At 36.3% G+C, this 25,000-nt stretch overlaps 1 long non-coding RNA gene across 1 annotated transcript in view; it reads left to right on the forward strand.

Annotated features, from left to right (window-relative positions):
- LOC136846388 (uncharacterized) overlaps positions 1 to 25,000 on the forward strand; it is an 811,447-nt gene that overhangs the window by 763,109 nt on the left and 23,338 nt on the right. The gene's annotated exons all lie outside the window — the stretch shown is intronic.

The following is a 25,000-nucleotide window of genomic DNA, read 5'->3' on the forward strand; positions in this document are numbered from 1 at the left end:
GTTCAAAGTTTCTCCTTACCGTCAAAATATGACGGTATAAGAGCTCGCCGGGACCCGACCATAGTGATGTTACATACCGGCCCCAAGCAGCTCAGGCGTACTTCCACAGAACCCAGAGACGAGGGCAAGTCCAAACGTGGGGTTCATTGGTACCTGCATTCTGTCGTTATAAAAAAAAAAAAGTGTTCAACTCCGCGTTTTCTTATATAAAGATTTAAATTTTATAAAAAGTTTAAAAGGCTTTGTAAATCATGATAGGCTTCATGTACACATAGTTTTTTGCAGATTTTTGCAGTATTAAGCCACAATACTTCTAGAAAAAAAGGAAACGATGGAAAATTAACACCTGTTTCTATTTTTCGTGCTTCCTGTAAGCTTCCTACCTTGGAGAAGTAGTTCTTTATTTTTGCTTACTTTTTCCAGCATAATGTTCTTGAGCAATATATTTATTTACATTTAAGCAGCAATGAAGCATAATCTAATTGTAAATCCTTTTATATTTATTCATTTATTTATTTATTTATCCTTTTTTACCTTTGGTAGGGGAGGGATGAGGACGGGGAAGCGGATGTCAATCCTTGGCATCCATCTTTTGATGTGCTGATTTATACCACTTTTTGAAAGTAAAATTTCGCCACGGGTTGGTTTTTTCGGTGGTTTCTTCTTTTTTGCATTTTCTTCATTTCTTTCAGCCATCTGAATCAATTTTTATAGGAAAAATGAAGGCTATAAAATCGAGAGCTATTCATAACTGCTAATACAACTCGCTAGTGTTTAAATTCCTCACCCTTTTGTGTACATCGCGCTAGTTTGAGCATCGGCTATGTGGAGGATCTATCTCCAAATATGATGATTTCCGAAAAAAAGTACTGTGTAAATTTCCGAATGAAACTGCCGTGTAAATAACCAGACGGCTCCACAAAAGCTTCCAGGAGCGTTGAGGAAAATTTCGCAGCGAGACTTCGATTACCAGGCGGCGTGAGAGGTGCTCAGAGGGTTTCATCCTTGCGGGATATGAAACTGCTGTTTGTTGTAAATGATGATATCTGGTGTCCCCTTGATCCACTTCAGGACTCAACAGGTTAGAGGAAGGGGCCAGTTGGTCAACAGGGCGTTTCATCTACAGGAGAAGACTGGTACACACGAGAGGACATAGCTCTTGTGCATCAAACATTCTCTCTCTCTCTCTCTCTCTCTCTCTCTCTCTCTCTCTCTCTCTCTGATGAACATCAAATATCTAGCATCGGCAAAATGTCATACAATGTTTCCCCAGACAATTTCTACCTTCCTGTCGGACGAGGGATAAAATAAATATCTGAAATACCGTACTTTATCATCAGTAACAAGTGTGAAGAGTCTATTTAAGTTTTACTATGTGTTAACTCATTTGAGTATTTTTGAATAGCTTATGAATTAAGTTAGACCAATAAAGGCACACTTCATTTGGATAGTACAACAGCGATTCGCCGAATTAACAGAAGAACTCATGGTTTACCAAAAGCTTTTATATACGTTTGCGAAAATTAATTTCAGTAATGAAGATTCAAATTCAGAAAGTCTTTCTCAGCCATTTTGTTTTTACAGTGTTTGATTGCATGAAATTACACAAGCTCCACCCCTCCCCCACCTCCCATTGCTTTCGTATCAATTTTATGATTTTTGGAAGTACCACATGCGTTTGTCATATAAGTCTAGAAGTGTTACTAGCATGGAAACTTGATGATAAATTAAATATTTTTTTAGCATTAAAATCATGTTGCTGAGGAGTTAAGGCTTTGATATTCAGTCTTCAATCAAAGAATTTTCCTTCTCATATTTTGTCTTTGTTTTGTGAGTTTCTAAATCCATTAGACTTAATTCTATTGATTGTCGGGGTTGACTGAGTGACTAATCTCCAAGTACTGGCGTTACTAGAGAGCTCGTAAGGGCGAGGTGGTATTTCATGGAAGTAAGACGTAATAAGAGCCGGGATAGTGAAGGGAAGAGTAAAATAGGAGCATGCTTTAAGGAAGAGAAATTTGAAAAAGTGAGACAACAAGCTAATGAGAACATTTTTTACTGTAGTAGTTGTATTATAACTGGAAACTCAAACCACGGAAGTCTTGTGTGATTGTCAGCAAGACTACAAACTCATGTTCTTCTCGATTTGGGCTCATGTCTGTGGATATTCCCTATGGACGAATTTCACTTTGAATACCAGGAGATTCTTACTGTTATTCGTGTCATTCGTAGGGTGAGCACACCCTGCGGTAAAGAATATCATCGACACACGTCAGCAGCTTATCACAGACACATCACAAGTAGGTTAAATACAAGTCAGCGACGTCGTGGGAGTCCTAACAGACTTCATACAATTATGGTACATTTGCCAAAGATTCATCCTCGACTTTCGGTCGCTGACTTGTTTTCAACCTCTTTGTCGCAAGGAGTTTTCAACCTCTTCGTCACAAGGATGAGATCAATTGCCGACTTGTGTTTATGACGTTTTAATGTAGTGTGGACGAGGTAGAAACTGGAATTAAACCAGTTATTATTAATGACTTTTAGTAAATTGTAGAAATGAACTGAAGAAGACAAGGAAGCTGAACTACTGAGAAGTGTAAGCGTTAAAAAGACTGTATAAGGGCCAACTCGCATCGTGAACGAAGGAAAGACTAAATAAGGCAAAGTCTTAAATGGAAGCAGGACATTCCGAAGAGAAATCAAAAGGTAAACTGACCTTGGAATTAAGTCTTTTAAGTCAGGAGAGTTCTTTAGTTCTTGAGAAAAATGAAGGATTTATTAAATAAATAAATCAATTAAATCAGATAAGAACAGTAAGGCTGCTGATTATGTTGCAGACGGAATTCAGGCTTTCAAAAATTCAAAAGCCACCTTGACGTCCTTTTTATCGGGATTTATTTTGGGTTTAGATGAGGATGTCCTTGTTCTTTATACACACTTACGTAAAAGAGTTATTTTAAGGCCAACCCCACAGAACCTGCAGGGAAACTTATAAAAAGGTTTTTGAACATGTTGTCAAATATACAGTACAATTTTTTCTTTATATGTAATTCATGTAACTCGCCCCGGAACTGTGACTTGAGCCAAAAATACGATTTAATGCATATTTACATCACTTCTGTACATAAGCATATCTTATACACACACACACACACACACAAAGAGAGAGAGAGAGAGAAATTTTAATAATCTCACAACATCCAGTTACATTATTCTCACACTGCCTTCGTTACTCGAATTGCGAAGCTGTTTCAGAAGTATTCGACACAAGAGGAGGAAACTATTGTACAGGACTCGGTGATTTCTGTGGGCTTTCTAAGTGTCTGGGGTTGGGTGGGGACGGGGTATGGGGTTGGAGGATGCAATCCTTACGCCCGGAGAGAAGGAAAGAGTCCTTGAACTACAATACCACTAAGAAGTAACAATGTCAATGAGTGCATTGAGGGGGATCGGCGGTTGCTTTGATCTCTCTCTCTCTCTCTCTCTCTCTCTCTCTCTCTCTCTCTCTCTCTCTCTCTCTTCCCATTTGACCGGTCTTTACAAAACCGAATTTTACCATTGCAAGAATTTTTTTGGCTCCAATATTTATGTTATTTTACGCTTACCAGATCATAAGCAGCATTGGTAGATGTGTTGTTTCTGAACCCCAACTGTGTCGTTTTAAAGGTGCACAAGGGAAGATAGGCAAGGACGCTTGGGGAACCAAAAAGGAAAATGAAAGAAACAACATGTGAGAAAATATTAAGAGGCGGCATCTTTCTGATGTCGGCGTTGGCATCAAGCTCCAGCCACTCGGTTCAACTTGAAAGTTGATTAAACAGAGAGAAGAAAATGGACTAATTGCCGCACCACTGGAGGTGACACGTGCCGAACAAAAACTCCCGCGCCCTTTGATAATTCGCATTTCATTCATTTCCTTCCGGACATGAGTGAATTTAGACAGATCGTCTCTGCTTCTCGGTGCATTTCACACTTTTCCGCCTAATAAGAGGGAACTTTCAAAAGAGCGTCTCTTATGTGTTAAATATTTCACCATCTTTCTTTAGGAAAACGTTTTTATTCCTAAGATATTTTACCCATGTCTCCCTTCACAAGAGAGCCTTTTAGAGTGAACCTATCTGGTTGTTAATACATTATGTCCAGCTTTGTCATGTGATAAAAAATTTGGAAAGAACGCGTTTTCACACTTTCTACACACTTCCAGCCAAGAATGAAAGATTTTGACCGAACAGTTCTGATTCATTTCACCTATCTCTCGCATAACAATATAGAATTTCAAGAAAATTCAATACACATATATATAAGCATATATAAATATAAATAGATAAATACATTTATGTAAATACTGTATATATATATATATATATATATATATATATATATATATATATATATATATATATATATATAAATACTATATATATATATATTGTTATGATCAACCTTTTTTTATAGGGGACCGTCAGGTTCTTTAAAAAAATAAAAAAAAAATAATAGATTGAGGCTAGGAGGCCCGACATAGACTAGCACCAGCTCAGGAGGAGAGAGCAAAGCAAACACAACTGTAACTTAACCTAATTTATTACCCTAAGTTACATGCATATTTGTACAATGAGTCACAGCAGTCCAAATAAATCATCATTATATGATAAATCATTAGCGGCAAAATGCTATTTACACCAAATCATTAAATAAAGAATTACTTAGCCAAACCACAGTCAGCTTCAGTGTTACTCAATATCACCGGTTACAAAAATAGTCAAAATTAGTTAACACCAAAGTAGTGGCAAAACACTCAAACCATTACAGTATATAAAAAAAAAGTAAGGTAGTCTCAAAATTTAAATAACAATACTTGAAATAACAGTTAAGCATGAGCAGAAAATAGATAAAATAAATGGTAATAACCATAGTGGAAATAAACTGAAGATTTAAGACTTTAAACCAAGTCAGGACAACAGATGAACAAGTGTGTCATCCTCGCAGTATAACACTGCCACCAAGGTAATCCTCAATCAACATTGCCTAAAACCAGCAATCAAAAATGATGATCACACACATCGATACAACTCTTGGCTGTCGTTCAGACATTACTCAACACCAAGTCACTCTTCATGCCATCCAAACATGCTGTACTTGTATGACGAACACCACACCACACAACCATGCTGTACTCCAGAAAAGGAATGTCGTCCTCCAACAGTATTGACATTAAATCCACCTCCCCGACCATGCCGTATACTTGACCATGTCATACTCCACAAAAGGACATAACTCTTCAACAGAAGACTCCCGACCATGTAGTATACTTGAGCATGTCGTGCTCCAACAGGCAGAGAATACCTGGGCAGCTGACTCCACTGCTTATGACTGCTGACTGCCCATGACTGCTGAGGATTTATGACTGACTTTCTCTCTCCACCCACCAGTGACAACATTTCCGATGTCAACGTGGCAAAAACCCACGACCTGGAGGAACTACTGGAAACAAGGAAACTATCAGATACCATAGTTCACACAAGAAACAACTGCCTTTTCCTCACAATATATATATCTATATATATGTATATATATTATATATATGTATATATACATATATATATGTACACACGCACACACACACACACACATATATATACACACACACATATATATATATATATATATATATATATATATATATATATATATAATATATATATATATTTCACGAGTGTGGCTTGCAATGTGATTGCAATGCGACTCCTAAATTTTACTCAAGTTCTAACAGCATCGGACTAGGGGCCACACTTGTAAAGAAAAATTAAAAGTTACTGCAAAGGGTAATTTCAATGGCAATTAAGGGAGAATCAAAGATTGACTTAATAAGATGCAATCACCCAATTCAAAGAAAATTACACGGGAGCTTAACCGTTAGCTCCGTGGCACTGTAATTGCCTTAATTCACAAAGCAAATAGTGCCACTAGCAAATCAATATGAGATAAGCTTCTCTAGAACATCTTAAGATTAACAGGATCTTACAAGGATGATAATCACAATGGATTTAAGAACCTCTAAGAATAGATCTAGGTTAACATAACCTTACGATAAGATAATCACACTGGATTTGAGAACCTCTAAAATTAGAATAAGATTAAACATACTCTTGTGACAGAGGACACTAATTAAATATATCTTCAGATGTAAAGTCTTGAAGGATTCTTCTCACAGGGAAGATGGGGAGAAGGTACCATGGAGAACAGTTGCTACACAGCTTCACAATCACCTATTCTGCAATACAAATGCACTGTCACTCGATTGCAAACCAATTAACATGTTCAACTTAGGAATGCTAAAGGCTGAGAGTGAAATCATTCAAAAACAAATAAATGTAAACTGGTTGACACTTCTGAGTTACTTTACACAAGTGAAATTGCACTGCTTCACGTAGGCTCCGAAGGAGATTGCAAGGGAGTGAATGTGAGAGCAAAATAAGAAATATAGTAAAGATAATGTGTGTTGAACAATTCCAATTCTCACTGTATATTTATCCTGGAGATAGATGTCGTGATGTTAAAGCCAGACTGAATTTAATACAAGGGGTCAGTGGTGGATTGGATCCGAGTAACACATCAAAAGACCACTTTGTGGGAAGAGGGAGGGAGGTCGGAAGACCGACCAACGATGATCTGTCTGCTCTGGCTGTGGGTTGCAAACTCTCAAGAGCGATCCATGATCTCTCCTTATATGCTGGCTTTTCCTGCTTCTCCACCTCTGTCCAAGGCAGGTGATGACCGTTAAACTTTCCTGCTCCAGGTTGGCGTCTAGTTAACAGCTTAGGATGCAGGTGTACTGGAAAAGGAATCAGCGACAACACACACAATGGAGAGGACAATAGAAATATAATAGCAAGACATTAAGGCAGAGAGGGTGGAGTAGGGTGGAGTTTTCCCTGTGAGGGTGCCCTCCATAGCGAATCTTTAATTGGCAGGGAATGTCTTGTATGGTTCTGCTTGTGTGGTCCTAACAACCAACACACATTTGTTTGATCTCTTGTAGGCTGGCAAAGAAACACGAGCAAAGATATGTCTCTTTAATAAGAGATTACTGTACAAACTGACGGCTAAACAGAGACTAACCATATTCGTTACATACATACAAAGAAAAGTATTTACAGAACTCTCGCTTGTTTATTTACATTCGAAACCAATTACCATTACAATATAATTATCGAACCACCCATTACATAACTAGTAAACAAATGAATATGGACATTTGGAGGTATATCACACACCTCCCCCTAAGACGTCTAGGGTAATAATATTACAATCCCTGGTGTCTGAAAATCCTTCTTATTCATATGTATTTTTCTTCCATTTTACTTGTAGACGATCAGGTTCTTTCCTATGCCGCAAAATACGACGTGGAGCTGGTGTAGGCAAGATTGATTTGCTAATAACCTCAGCAGTAGAATTATCTTGTGACTTCTCCACATCATTTGGTTTACTGGGAGTATTAGTTGCATCAAGGCTTGATCCATATATTGGTAGAAAAGGTCGATGAGGTCTCAGGAACTTTGGTTCCTCCACAAAATGCACCCACTGCCCATCTTTATGAGATAATCTCGCCTTGATCCAATGCCGACAACAACACCTGGGCGATTCCAAAGTCCTGTGGTGTGATCCTGAACATCAACATAACTACCCATTTTCAAATGAGAAAGGGGTCTGGCAGTACTGTCGTATCGTTGCCTCGCCTGACTTCGCAAATACTCTGCTTTAACATCACATTCCTCTGCTTTCTTTTGCCACTCTTTGGCAAAGGAGCGACGATGTGTTGGAATAAAAGACCTGAGGGGATGACCAAATAAAACTTGAGCTGGTGATCTGCCATCAGCACGAGGTGTATTCCTAAGCTCCAACATTCCACGGGCAAATTCATCCGCATCCAGGTTCCCATTCTTAGCAGTAGTCATAATCAGCTTCTTGATAATTTTCACTGATGCTTCTGCATGTCCATTTGCCTTCGGATTATATGGCGAAGTAATGCGATGTTCTACTCCCCAGCGAGATAAAAAACGTCTCAAAGCTGATGAAGCAAACTGTGGTCCTCCATCAGTTTTCAACAAAACAGGAACACCAGTATCTGAAAATATAGCCCTCAGTGACCGTATTAGATTGGATGCAGAAGCTATACCCTGGCACGAAGATACACAAGGCCATCCAGACAACCTGTTAATATAAACAAGATAAGTACGACCCATGACATGAAAATAATCCGCAGATACGGATTCAAAAACTCTACTTGGTAGATCTTCTTCTTGCCATAGAGGTTCATTTCTTTGATTTGGTAGAAGAGGACGGCATTTGATACAAGAAGAAACCATGTTCTCAATATCTCTGCCAATTTTAGGCCAGTAAACAGTTTGTCGCGCCCTCCTTTTTGTGCGGTCTATTCCTGATGACCATCGTGAAGACATTCAAGAGTTTCCGTCGAAGACTCTTGGGTATAAGAAGTCTTGCTCCATAAACAATTAGGTCATCATCTACAGCAAGCATATCACGTATATTCCAGAAAGGCCTGAGTTCTACTTCCAAATTATGGCAGTGTTCAGGAAAACCTTTCATTATAATTTTCCGAAGTGAATTGTATTCTGCATCTTGTTCAGCAGCAACACGTACCTTTTCCAGCGTTTTGTCCTTTAGGGGTGTCAGAAGTACACCATCTTCATGCATATCAAGGGCATTCACAATTGCAACATGCAAAGGATCAGTGGATCCATCCTCATTCACACAATTTTCTTCCGTAGGATCCTGAACTGGTGCACGCGATAAAGCATCTGGAATACAATGAATACTTCCCTTCTGCCAGTGGACGGTAAAACTGAAATTACTTAGCTTCTCCTCATGCGTTGAAGTCTAGGGTTTTCAATTTCACCAAGTGACTTACTGTTAAGAATTGGTATCAATGGTCTATGATCTACCACAACATCAAAATGAGGTAATCCAGCCAAGTAAGTATGACATTTTTTATTGACCATAATACAGCTGTCATTTCCAGCTCTATCACAGAATATCTCGTTTCAACATCTGAAAGGAATCTTGAGCCACATTGCGTTAGTTTCCAGTCCGTTCCATGCTTTTGAAGTAAAACAAATCCCAAACCATGCAGTCGCGATGCATCTGTCTGCAACATGGTTGGCAAAGTTGCATCAAAATGTGCAAGTACAGGGGTGCAGTAAGTGCTTCCTTCACTCTCCCAAAAGACAAATCATGCTGTGTTGTCCAACACCATTCATTACGCTGCCTCAGTAAATCTCTGAGTGGTTGTGCTTCATGTGCAATTACTGAAGAAAACTTCAAGCTGATTAACAAGTCCCATAAAAGATCGAAGGTCTGTTATATTTTTGTGGTACAGGAAAGTCTGCAATAGCCAAAACTTTGCGGGAATCAACTGTGTAGCCATGGCTCGAGATTTTATACCCACAAAAATCAACAACACGTTTTTTGCGAAGCAAATTTTCTGAGGATTAAGAGTTATCCCATACTCATCACATCTTTGCAATATAGAAATGATATGGGCAAGATGATCCTTATAAGAATAATCGTATGCAAGAACATCATCAACTGCCTTTACAGTTTGTGGTATATCACCAAGAGCTTGGTCTCCTCTTCGATTATATTCATCTCCTGAAGAAATAAGTCCCATTACCGCTCTCTTGAATTTATAGCGACCCCATGGGGTAATGAAACATGTGAGATCCTGGTCTTCTTCTGCAATCTTGACTTGGAAATATCCCATTTTTGCATCTAGTGTAGAGAACCACCTTGCCCCGGTGCTAATCGAAGCTACTGCATCATGTGGTGATCGTACAGGATAAGTGGGTCTACATACATACTTATTAAGCTTAGTCAGATCGACACACAATCTTACTCCATTTGGCTTCTTAGCAACAGGCACTATGGGATGACACCATTCTGTTGGATGCTCAACCTTACAGATAATATCTTTCTCCAAAAGTTCATCAAGCTGATCCTTTATTTCTGACCTCCAGCTGTATGGTATAGTGTAAGTGGGGCTGTCACAGCAAATGGTCTCACATTCTCAGACAACTTTATATGCATGGGACCTCCATGCATCTCCCTCAGTGTTTTTGTGGCACCAAATACCTGAGGAAATGCTGATACCAAAGCTGCAGCATGCTCTGCCCTTTCTTCTTCAGTTGGATCACGTTCATAAGGCCACCTTGGAAGTGCAACAGAAGTATGAACTACATTACAAGTATTGTCTTTTTTTCTTTGTAGTCCTTTGAGCCCTTCTCTTCATCTGGATCTACAGACAGTCGTACGGGAAGAGAATTAATTTGAGCAGGAAAATCCTCCGGTAGAATTCCCAAAGCAATAGAATCAAACCAGCTTAATAAAGCTCCCTTTACTTCTTTCACCACAGTTATATCAGCTTGAGTTTGTCGATCACCAAGCGAAAGGTGTGAAGTAAAAGCTCCCACACAGTTAAGGGTCTGATAACCAGCCGAACAAAGCTTTTCAATTTCAGAAGGTTCAAGCATATAGGGATATATACCAAGAGACCTCGCTACATTGAGGCCCATCAACGTTGCTTCTGCTCCCGAATCCGGTGTCCATAGTATAGAAGAGTTCCCTGCAGGATGGGTAATGTGAATCTGGACTTTCAGGGGTTGCTTGAGAAATGGCACTGCTAACATACACATCACTTATGATCCTATGTACATCCCTGTTAAGTCTACCATTTGACTTTAGTTTCGAATCTTTACTCTTTTTCAGCAAAGAGGAGTTTCCTTTCCTGTTGACCTACACACAACAGCAAAATGTCCAATCTTTCCACATTGGGAACACTTTTTGTCCTTTGCCTTACAAACATTCATGTCAGAATGTCGATCTTTTCCACATCTAAAGCATTTTTCATTTTTATATAAACTGTTGGGTGCTTTCTTGTAGTCTCTTTTGTACCGTGAAACTTTTGATATACTCTGTGGGATCATTCCTCGTATTGTAGCGCTATTCTCATTAGCACTCTCAGAAGCTCGACAAATATCTACAGCCCTCTGCAAATTCAGGTCCTTCTCCTCTAGCATACGTTTTAGAGCTTGTTCATCACAAGTGCCAACAACAATACGGTCTCTCAATCTATTGTCCATACACGAAGAACAAAAATCACAGAATGCTGCAATTTCCTGGATACCACAAAGGAAATCGTCGAAACTCTCACCTATTTCTTGTTTCCTAAGGTAAAATTCTCTTCTGTCGACGATGATATTCCGTTGACGCGCCAGTGACTTTCCATGGCATCAAGTATAGTTTCAAGATCTGCATCAGCCGAAAACGAGAGGCCATATCGTAATGTTCGTGTCCAGTCTTCATCTAAAAGAGAAGCAAGAACCGACCTTTGCTCAGCAGGCGTTAATGATTTGATTCCAGTCAGCATTGCATACCCTTCAAATTTATGCCGCCAAGCATCGAACTCCTTCAAAGAGACTGACGAGGACAGGTGAGGTGCGGGTGTGGCACTATGGGGAGTTTTATACCGGTACTGCGCATCATTTTGCGTATTTTCAGCACCTCCACTTCGTTGACGATTTTCGTTGACATTTCCATTTTGCGCGCTCATCATGGTTTCTAACATCGCAGCTAAACGTTCTTCCCTCCTCTGAGCCATATCCGCTTGCTTCGCCAGCAGCTCCATCAGTTGTTGTAGTTGCTCTTCCATCGTGTCAATCAAATCTTAAATTTTGAATCACCTCTGACCACGATCATTCCACCAGCAGAACAGATCCTACTCACTGCGCCATGTTTGATCTCTTGTAGGCTGGCAAAGAAACACGAGCAAAGATATGTCTATTTAATAAGAGATTACTGTACAAACTGACGGCTAAACAGAGACTAACCATATTCGTTACATACGTACAAAGAAAAGTATTTACAGAACTCTCGCTTGTTTATTTACTTTCGAAACCAATTACCATTACAATATAATTATCGAACCACCCATTACATAACTAGTAAACAAATGAATATGGACATTTGGAGGTATATCACACAACATTTACTGTACTTATTCTTTCAAATGTAGATCATGGAGCCTGCCCTTGCTTTTGCAATGAATAAATGCTTGTGACAAATATATATATATATATATATATATATATATATATATATATATATATATATATATATATATATAAATAAATATAAATAAATTCAATGTATATATATACATACATATATATGTATATACATTTATATTATATATGTATATATATATATATATATATATATATATATATATATATATATATAAATATCAATATATATATATATATATATATACATACTCTTGTGACAGAGTATGTATATATATATATATATACATTTATACATTTATATATATATATATATATATATATATATATATATATATATATATGTATATATATATATATATATATATATATATATATATATATATATATATATATATATATATATATATATATATATATATATATATATATATATATGTGTGTGTGTGTGTGTGTGTGTGTGTATGTGTGGATCATGTCAAGATTAGAACCCAACATGTGCATGTCAAGAACAGAGCTGACCAAATGATCCCCATGTAAAGAATGGCCAACTCTTTCCATTCCAAACTTCAGTTCCACATGAGGGCTAGTACTAAACAAGGCAAAACTATGATTCATCCACACTGTTTTGCCGTGTTTAGCACTAGCCCCTAGGGGTCAAATGTATTTCGCCTTGTTTAGTACTAGCCCCTGGGGGATCAAATGTCTGGTACCGAAGTGTTTATGTCTGGAATACCGAGCCTGATTATTCCCATGTAAAGAATAACGAACCCAATAATCTTCTTGTAAAGAATAGCAAACCCTGCTGCGAGTGGGTTCGCTAATCATAACATGGTCCATATATATACATATATATATATATATATATATATATATATATATATATATATATATATATATATATATATATATATATATACAGGGTGTTTCAAAATTAGAGGCCCACCCCCATCTACAGCATAAACTAAAATTAATATGGACAAAAACAAAAGTAATTCAGGACAGATATTTATTTAAGTTTCTCTCTGAGTATTTAATATTTTGTGTGGCCTCCATCTGCCTGTACCACAGCCTGCATTCTTGAGGGGTATGATTTCAGCAAATCGCAAAAAACCTGAGACTCAAACTCCATTTCCCTGAGCACTTCGGTCACCCCTCTTCGCAGGTCGTCGAGGCTTGGTATACCATCATAGTTCACTGTACGTGCTTCAACACGATCCTTTAAGATACTACCAATGTTTTCACACACATTAAGGTCAGGGGAGCTACCTGGAAATTCACTTAACAAAAAGAAATCGATACCACTGTTTTGAAGCAGTTCCTGTGTCTGAAGAGCCTTGAAACATGGTGCCTTATCATACAAAAATGTGACTTCTTCAACAGATAACACATTTTCAGAATCTTTGAGGAAATGAAATACTCCACCAGTAAGCACAGTTTCTCTGAACTATTTGCCATTCCATGACTGTCCTTTTTCTTTGATGATCCACATTAACCGTTTGGCTGTGAAACAGAGAAAAATTTCCAAAAGTTCAGGAAATTTCACAACTTGGCGATAGCGCACACCATTGCTGATATCATCCAACTTTGCAGCCCAAATGATGTCATTTTTATGATTTGGCTTCCTGACTGTGTAAATGAAGAATTCATCTTTATGCAGCAGCATGGAGAAAGTCAGCTTCATCCCAATCTTTAAGAAATGAACCACAAAACCATGCACGGTCTTCTCTCTGTTGCTGAGTGATGTTGGGCTTGCTGATAACATGAAATGGTTTGATACCAGATTTTTTCAACTCACGATATACAGCACTATAGCTTCTCTTCTTTCCCCTTTTTGTTTCTAGTTCAAGTGCCAATTTACGTAAAGACTTTCCTGGTCTACCCACTCCCTTAGTTATGATGTCTTTTGACTCCTGAGAAAGGACTTCAGGCCTTCCAAGATTCTCACTCTTTTCACGATGACAGTCACATGGAATTTTGTTCCAGTTTCTTTTAACAAAGGATTCATCTCTTTTAATATATTAGCTATCCAGGAACGTGAAATGAAGGATGTGCCAGGATCCCTGGCCTCTCTGAAGGTTATAGCCCGGATTCGGTCAGTCCATCTGATTTCCTCCAAGTCGTTAGCCATGGCTATATCTAACTCCATCACTCAGTCTGAAAATACAAGAAATGTAAAATGAAAAATAGCTTAATAGAAACTTAAAATAATGTACTTGGAGATAGGCTATTGCAGAAAACTTCATAATTTTCCATTTGTTCTGTGGAGGGGGGTGGGCTCTAATTTTGAAACACCCGGTATATATATATATATACATACATACATATATATATATATATACATATATATATATATATATATATATATATATATATATATATATATATATATATATACTGGTGTTTCAAATATATATATATATATATATATATATATATATATATATATATATATATATATATATATATATATATGTATATATATATATATGATTATAATCAATTTTGTATGTGATTCGTTTATCACATGTTACCACAGATGAAAAATAAAAGATGAGGTGTAGGTCCTGACCAGTTTCGATTTTATTTCCAAACCATTGACGAAGGACTGATACAGAGTATTAGAAGTCACAAATATATATACTACAGGAACAGTACTGACAAACATACACAACTGTTAGAGACTACATATCCACCCACAGCCTGGTGTCAAGATAGGAGTGGCCTTCAAAACTCATTTGGCTAAAAATCACAATATACTCTCAGGGGACAATGCTGATAAACATACCGACCATAGGCAACATCAGATCCACACCTGACAGGTGTCAGGGAGGCGGAGTTTGGAAAACTCATCAGCACTGCTGCCCCCGTACTGTGTTTAGAAATATGATAATCTTATTTTCATACATCTCTACTGCTTACCTTAAAATTTAAACAATTTTCTCTTGATATTAAATGATTAAGTTTATACATCCCTTGATTGATATTCATATTATGGCTGTAACTTTCTTTTATAAAGCTAGATTCAATGATATTTCTTTCCAGTGCTTTATTAGAATATACAGTCCTTTTTGCCCCTTCCTGGTTGACAGCATGATTGTTCTCACTAATATGTACAAAAATACCACTGTTCCCCTGTGCATATCTCACACATTTCTTATGTGTTCGATTCCTTTGACGTTGCAGTGGAAGGGAAGTTGAAACTTCGTGCTGTTACTCTAGTTTTATGCTCTGTAGGTTTTCAATGTTGATTTTATATTTTATATTAATAAATTTTCATAAATTATGATCAAAATTCATGTAAGTTCTGATCAGAAATTGATGTTATAAGGGATTTGGATTTATTGCTTTAGGTTAACCATCCGTCTGACAGCGCCTGCAATAGAAGGTGGAGCGTGATGTGAAAAGTGAAAATTAAAGCATAAAGAACTGAAGGAAAAGATGACCAAAAAACGAAAAATTCATTTGTTTTGTGTGTGCTTGCATGTCTGTCACGGGGTAGGGATTTGATTTAGTTATAAACCTTTCTGGGGTGACGCGGCCGTGTGCAAAATTTTGTCTGGGTCTGTCAAGTGGTTCGGATTTCTATAGAATCTAAACAAATATACAAACGTTCACTTTTGTATTATACATATATATAGGCAAATTGGAGTAACAGAAAGGCGTTTCTTTCTTCTTTATCCATTTATTATTACGCCGACGTTTCGTATCTCTTGATACATCTTCCAGGCTGAAAAAGCGATGAACTTAAACAGTAATTGTGTATAAACACTAAAAGGTATACACATTACACACTTAACACCATGTTAAAGGATAATTAAAGAGAAAAAAAGGACAGCCTTAAAAACATTTGTCCTTTAACATGGTGTTAAGTATATAATATGTATACCTTTTAGTGTTTATACACAATTACTGTTTTAAGTTCATCGCTTTTTCAGCCCGGAAACGTCGGCTTAATAATAAATGGATAAAGAAGAAAGAACGCCTTTCTGTTACTCCAATTTGCCTGTTGTTTGAGTGTCTGCTCTGTCTATATATATATATATATATATATATATATATATATATATATATATATATATATATATATATATATATATATATATATATATATTGCTACGAATGTCCGAGGGATACTTACTTGATTCTGGGCGGCAACGGATGAACGCAGGGAGTTCCTTATATTTATTACACATCCCATATAGACAAACAGGGGAAAATCTGTGGCTTAGGGCCTTCTTTGTGTAAGGGAAAATTACGTAAACTCAAGGGTTCTCTTAACTAATTATATTTACATAACAAACAGAGATCAGAAGGATGACAAATTGCTGGGCCTGCTAAATGAATGTATTCTATGCCGACGATGTCTTCATAACAGGAAACATCGCAGTGGGGGTTAGAAGGGGGACTGCACATGGATAGTGCCGAGTGATTCCACAGTTGAGGCCTATCTGCAAAAATATGCAAGACGATTACTTGCAAGAATAATAAGATGCTCAAGGGGAACTGAGGGATTGCATAGGTGGTGCCAAATAACTCAGTTCACCACTAAATGCATAATACGTTACCACTGAATGCTCCAACACAAATTACTGAAGGTGATCGCACAATGAAAAAATCAGACAGAGAAATAACAGGAATCATGACTGACTAAGAAACCTTATTCCGTTACATTACCTTTGTCAGGATGACGGTGTCCTCGTTCGGTAGGGCGCTGGTGATGGAGGAGGGAATTAAAATGCCACTACAAAAGTATACTGGTTCAAGCCTCAGGGTTGAACACGTGGAAGGATTCAAAGGACAGGCAAGGTTAAGGACATCTGTCCTTGGTGGTGTTCGGAGCGCTTCTCTCTTTCGATTTCGTTGCATCGTCTATAAATAACCTTCAGGGATTACACATCATGTCCCACATAGGTGGCGCAAAGGTCAATCTTCGCCACGTTTTCTATATAGGCCCCATGGCATCAGTTAACCCTCGTGGAGGGTTTTAGGATAGGGAGGGGCGCCAACTTTCTCTTTTTGTCCCCTTACTTGCCCGGTGTCTGGTGCCATCAAGGAAGGCATCTTCGAAGGTCATCTGGAACAAGGCCTTAGGCAATCATTTTGAACAGAGAGAGGGGTTAGGCTTAACCATTTTGGGGAATGAAGGAGAGAGTTTATGAAGGGGTGAGTGGAAACCCACAGTTCAAGTAATTAAAACAATTGAAATTAATTTTATTTCTTTCTCAGTTACATTACAGATGTAAAAAAAACCGGTGAGGTGGCTTGGAAAAGGTTCCATCCGTTGAAATATATAATATATATATATATATATATATATATATATATATATATATATATATATATATATATATATATATATATATATATATATATATATATATATATATATATATATATATATATATATATATATATATATATATATATATATATATATATATATATATATATATATATATATATACACAAATATATAGATAGATCGATAGATATATGTGTGTTTTTATAACCCACAGGAGCTTTCGCATGTTTCTGAACATGCTTCTTCAGCTATAAAATGAAAATCTAAAAACTGAATACAAAGATAACGAAAAAATAAGGTAACTTTCATAAGAAAAACCGTGCAACATAAGTAGTTAGCAGTTCCAAAGAGCAATTCAGCGGTTCCTACATCGTGGATGAATTACTACAATAAAAATCCGACATTAGTTCGGTTTGTGACCATCTCCAAAATAATCATGCTATGTAGAATCAGTCAAAAAGGCAGCTGTAAAATAAATAAATCCTGGTAGCATAGGAATGTAATCAAACTCTTTAGAGGGACCGTTTCAAAATGCAAAATAAGGAATAAATATAATGTAAATATAATGAGATAAAATCTGGGACAGATTTTATTTTTATATATAAAGATATATACTATTGTATATATATCTATATGCATATATATATATATATATATATATATATATATATATATATATATACATATGTGTGTGTGTGTATGTATATACTATCAACATAAATATACATGTATAAATATATATATGTAAATGAATGTTTGTATATCTGTTTGGCTTTTATAGAAATCCAAACTGCTTGACAGACCCAAATAAAATTTTGCACACGGCCTTTATGTCACCTGAGAAAGGTTTTTAACTCAAAATCAAACCCCTAGCCTGTGACAGACATACAAACACAGACAAAACAAATAAAATTTTCATTTTTACGTCGCCTTTTCCTTCAGTTTTCTGGGTTTATTCTCATTTTTCACCTGACACTTCACCTTTTCTTCTGGTGCTGCCAGAAGTATGGTTAACCTACAACACTAAATCCCCTATAACATTAATTTTTCATCAGAATTCACGTGATTTTTTATCATAATTTATGATAATAATTTATATAATTGTTTATATTACCTCGATAAAATCTACATTGAAGACCTAAATCGATAATTTCTTCCCACAGTAAATGAAGCTGGGCCCGCGCAGGCAGAGTAGTGTCTAAATGCAACACTTTCAGCCAGCAAAACTCTCTCTCTCTCTCTCTCTCTCTCTCTCTCAAACAATAATAAGTAAATAAACACATTCTCTTTTTGCATATGGAGTTTAAATGATCCTACACACGATCCTACGTCATTTATTACATAATCACCATGATCGTGTAGGAAGAACAAGCTTATGCAACATGTCAATTCATACCTTTTGCTGATGAAATCATACACAGTAAGGGATATTATTCCCATCATTGAGGAAAATGAAATTATTGTTTATGGTTATATATTAGAATGATGTATATTCATTTGCATCTTTTATCATTGCGTATGTATTCAAAACAATAAATACCGATTGCCTAACATTCCTCCAAGAAGGGAAAGCTTTGTTTGATTCGTGATTACGTTATTGTACGAATTGACCAAATTTTACCCGTGGCATCTGGCAACCGCTTCATCACGTTAAAAGCAATAATCACAAGCCATTTGCCCCGCCTGTTCATACATATGGTTGAAGACGTTATATGATATAATACGTAAATAAACTCATTTCCTTTTTGCGTACAGTGTTAATATGGTCCTACACACGATCCTACATCATTTATTACAAGATCACAAACATTGTGTAGGAAGAACAAGCTTGCACAACACGTCAATTCATACCTTTTGCTGATGTAATCATACACAGTAAGGAATAATATTCCCATCATTTAGGAAAATAAAATTATTGTTTGTGGTTGTATATTACAATGATATATATTAAATTCTGTCTTTTATCAGCATGTATTTATTCAAAACAATAAATACTGATTGCCTAATATTACTCTAAGAAGGGAAAGATTTTGTTTGATTCATGATTACGTTATTGTATGAATTGACCAAGTTTATAGATGCTGTACGTGTAACTTTATACACAATTCTACGTTAAGGAATTTGATGTCATTGTAAAGATAATGAGTTGTAATTTATTATGTTATGTTAAAAAGTCCCTAAAACCAACATAAAAAATACACGTCACGAGTTGAAGTTAGATGTATAGGAAAGTGTTTTGCCACTTTTTTTCTTAATTTGATGAGGGGGTGTCAGGCTAACTCTTGCAACAATGCACTTAATAGTAGGAAAGGATTAAAAAGGTGTAACAGAGTATAGACTAAATATTTCTTTAAAAAAATGTACGCCTATTCTCATGCAATATTAATGAATGAGTTTGAATTAGAATTGAGGGGTTGGTTCAGTTTTTCATGAATTGGACAGTGAAGTTTACTTTCATTATAGTAACACAAATCATAGAAAGACATCATTGGCCTAGGCCTATACAAAATTGTCTGTATCACATGGAAATATTGTTTTAGATTTTTATTGTGTGATTTAGACTTATAACAGCCTACAAATAGCATTGAAGGGTCTAACAGTAAAATGAATTATGCCCATACATAATTTATTCATATTCTGATCAGAGAGTCTGAGATGCTTCCCAGATAAAATACAGCAGCAAACTGTCATGAAATTGGTGCTAGCCTGTCCGCACATGCAATTACCTGTCAGTCAGTTGGAAGATATTTAGGTGATTGGACTGTCTCCAGCCACAAACTGTTGTTTACACATACGTTTTAATGGCAGTTGATGAACTGACAGAAGGAATGACATGTAAACTTGATCGTGAATACTTAGCCTGAGGTTGTTGAATTCTATAATAGTGAATGGGTGTGCTGGGAGAGAATGAGAAAGAGTGATAGGAGAAGAAGAGAGAGAAGAGGGGGTGTTAGGGAGGAGAAAGCAGGAGAGAGAGAGAAAGAGTTTATCGAATGTCAATCAGAGTTTTTCTGGCCAGTACCGGGTTAGTCAGTATATATATATATATATAATATATATATATATATATATATATATATATATGTATATATATATATATATATATATATATATATATATATATATATATGTATATACATATATATATATATATATATATATATATATATATATATATAAATATAGGTGTATATATATATATATTATATATACACACAAAAAAAATATATATATACATATTTATATATATATAGCGAGAGAGAGAGAGAGGGAGAGAGAGAATTTTTATCATATTGACCGGAAACGTTTTCGACATCCTAACAAAACTTTTTGTGATTGTGACAGTAATTTCCCGATTTTCCTCTCTCTCTCTCTCTCTCTCTCTCTCTCTCTCTCTCTCTCTCTCTCTCTCTCTGTGGTGATTGTCCTTTCCCATCCCCCACCTTTTATTTCCTTACCCGGACCCTCCTCCTCATCCACCTCTCCCCTCCCTATAACAGAGCTACCACAACATCCCTCAAACGTTAATTACATCTCCAAAATAGGTCGGAAGTCCCTTTATCATGAGGTGATTGATTACATGTCCACGTGGTTCTGTCTTCTGCCCGCCCGTCTCCTCTGTGATCTTCCTTTGTGCCCCAAACAAGACGACGGCACACACAAAATATTAATCCTCTCTCTCTCTCTCTCTCTCTCTCTCTCTCTCTCTCTCTCTCTCTCTCTCTCTCTCTCTCTCTCTCTCTCTCTCTCTCTCTCTCAAATGTTGATCTTTCTTCCTCAGCCGAACAAAATAATTTCTTTATAAGATCTGTAAATTAGTTCAAGCATTGATGTCACTCAAATTTTCTTTTAATTTTTCCTAAGATTCTCTCTCTCTCTCTCTCTCTCTCTCTCTCTCTCTCTCTCTCTCTCTCTCTCTCTCTCTCTTTCTTCCTCAGCCGAACAAAATAATTTCTTTATAAGATCTGTAAATTAGTTCAAGCATTGATGTCACTCAAATTTTCTTTTAATTTTCCTAAGATTCTCTCTCTCTCTCTCTCTCTCTATATATATATATATATCTCTCTATCTCTATATGTTATCTTTCTTCCTCAGCCGAACAAAATAATTTATTTATAAGATCTGTAAATTAGTTCAAGCATTGATGTCATCAAATTTTCTTTTAATTTTTCCTAAGATCTATATATCTCTATATATATATATATATCTATCTCTCTCTATATATATATATATACACACACACACACACATATATACTTATATATATATATATATATATATATATATATATATATATATATATATATATATATATATATATATATATATATATATATATTTATATATACAAGGTGTGACAAGAAAGAAACAAGAGACTTATCTAAAAATAGTTTTATTGCAAAATCTACAGAGAAATTACGCATTGTCCCCTTAAAAGTAATCCCCCCCCCGTATTTAATGCACTTCTGCATTCGTGTCTGCCACACATGGAATCACTCGGCAAAGTCCTCCTCCTTGAGGCCCCCTAGCTCCCTGGTCACAGAGGCGAAATGGGTTCCTTTGAGTACAGTCTTCAGCCTAGGGAAGAGCCAGAAGTTGCATAGTGTGAGATTGGGGAATAAGGAGTGTGGTTGAAAACTGCAGTCTATTTATTGGCTAAGTTCTGCCTCACACTGAGCGCGGTGTATGCAGGTGCGTTGTCATGGTGAAGCAGCCACAACTTGTCTCTCCACAGAGCACGCCTGCTGCACTGCACCCGGTCATGGAGGCGATTGAGGACATCACATCTTCTCCATAAGCCTCTTGGAGAAGTTTGAGACACTCGGTTGGGCCCTTCCCTAACTCAGCTAGGAATTTCAAATTGATTTTCTGCTCCATGTTTGCACCACCTCCATTTGCATGGCAAGGGCATAACAGCATTGTGATACACAATAGCCTGAAACAGAAGTGCAGAGTGAGCGAGGTGAACAATATTATAACAGAATGGTGTTGAGATGTTGTGCAACATAGTGACATGAGCAGTTAGCCAATTGGCATTGAGGCATAAGTGTTGCTTCCACAGTCTTGTTTCTTTATTGTCACACCTCATATGCATATATATATATATATATATATATATATATATATATATATATATATATATATATATATATACATACGAGTGTGACAATAAAGAAACGAGACTGTGGAAGCTACACTTTTGCCTCAATGCCAATTATAACCACTCATATATATATATATATATATATATATATATATATATATATATATATATATATATATATATATATATATATATATATATATATATATATATATATATATATATATATATATATATATATATATATATATATATATATATATATATATATATATATATATATATATATATATATATATATATATATATATATATATATATATATATATATATATATATATATATATATATATATATATATATATATATATGTAATATATATATATCAAAAGATATATTATATAATAAAATATACAAGTTAGCATTATCATAAGGATGTTATCATAGGATGAGCTTTGATATTATTTTTGAATAGAAAATAGATGGGTAATGGAAGAGAAAAGGGCACAATCGAAGGAGTAAAGTGGAGATACACAGAGAGGCAGACAGTTTTATACCTGCCAGACTTTCTTATATGAAATATTAGTACGTACTGATTTCCAAGAAAAATATTACAGTAACGTAAATCAGTCATAGCATGAGGCTTATTAGTTTTATGCGACCACATATTTTGAAAATTAAAGATGACTTCTATAAGAAAATTATCTGCATCATTGTAGTTTCCTTTAAAAATGTATCGACTGGTCATTCGTAATGATTGAAACATTTCACTGCTAAAAATGTATTTATTGTTTTCTCACAGAATTTTATAGATGATTGCACTTAAAATATGTATTTAGAGTTAACACAAGAAAAATGACTCCAGAAACGAATGCTGGTATTTCTTTAAGAAAATGTGTATCTTATCTGGAGGTGGTGAAGCTTTCCTTGTCGATTTTACGCCAATACCTAATAGATACTGTTGCAGAAGTAAACAGTACAATTTATGTTCAATATGAAAATAGACTGTTTTGCTGAAAAGTGTTACAGTCCCAAAGGAAAATTATTACTATATATTCATAAAGGTTCTTATAAAAAATGCATGTAGGGATAGAGCCGATTTTTTAATAAGATGAAAGCAAAATAGCAAAAATAGCTAAGGAAAAGTTAATAATTACTTATGGTGAAAGAATAGATAAAGATTGCTGTACATCACCGTTCAGTTTTGGCCTGAATTTGAGGTTATTGTTTGTAGATTTACTCGTCAATATTATATTCCTGTTTTCGACTGAAAATAAACTACCGAAACATTTCCCTATTTTCGACTGGAGTTTGAAAAAAGGAATTGGAAGTTTTCGGTAATAAGAATAGTATTGCATCTTGTCAACTGGCGTATAAGTTTCTTTGTTTCAGCACGTAAATCATAAAGCATCTGCCTGAAGTTTATTTATTATTCCTACGCTTCGGAAGTCCTTGCTACCATTGAAAGGAGGTGAAGAGTACCAGGGTACATACGGGGAATATTTGTACTTGAAACAGGTTTGCAACAAAGGCAGCGATTTTGATTGGTTAGTCTTATTCATGAAGCTTTCCTATTGGCTGCGAATCTGGCTGACCAATGTGGGCACTGATTGGTTGGTGACGAAAGGGGGCTCTTCTCCCTGCTTTAGGAAGGAGAGCAGCTCTATGGGGATGCCTCATTGTTCTCTTGACAGTGGTTGGCTAGAGGACCGTTTCATGAGTAACATTTAGAGTCAGTTTCTACCGAAAAATGACGAGGGCTTCCTTGCAACTGAGGCGTCGATGGTAAATTTCACCATCAAGGGTTGTGGTATCCCTTACAATCTGTTGGCATTGGGTGGTGTTACCATGTTCCTTCATGCAGTGTTGGTACACTACCCCTTCATGTAAATTGATGGCAATCTTCTTAGAGAGGCGAGTCGTTGTCATACCAATGTAAGAATGGTGGCATCTATTCTCAGGGCACAGTATTTGGTAGGCCACTCCTCTCCTCATCATGGGATCATTGCTGACAAAGGGGCTGTTTTTCATGAGGTGCTGGACAGCACTTCAATCCTCAAAATAGATCATAAGGTCAACCGTTGTGTCTACTTGGGCAGGGGTTACATGAGCTCGAATGATGTTCTTCAGGACTGCCTCGTCCTTCTTATAACCTGTACTCATTTTATGATCTTTGCAACCTCGGGGGTTGGGGGGCGGGCACAGCATTCTCGCTGATACCACCTGTTGACATTTTACCTTGACACCTTTACTACTTGGCAGCAAGAATATCTGTTGTTACCTTGTTTCTAGGTGATGTGTTCGAGTTCGTCAGAGGTGGCACTTCAGCAGCCCTGGGAGAGGGCACGGCGGACATAGGCACCGATATTTTTTATTTATCTAGGGACTCTCCATGACTCAGCAGCAGTGGAGAGTGCCCAGATGAATTTATAACATCGGTGATAAATGCCTACGTTGGCCATGCCATCTCCTACTGCTCTTCCTGGAGTA

Source organism: Macrobrachium rosenbergii, chromosome 15 (genome assembly GCF_040412425.1).
Source record: "Macrobrachium rosenbergii isolate ZJJX-2024 chromosome 15, ASM4041242v1, whole genome shotgun sequence".
In the NCBI taxonomy this organism is placed as follows: Eukaryota; Metazoa; Arthropoda; class Malacostraca; order Decapoda; family Palaemonidae; genus Macrobrachium; species Macrobrachium rosenbergii.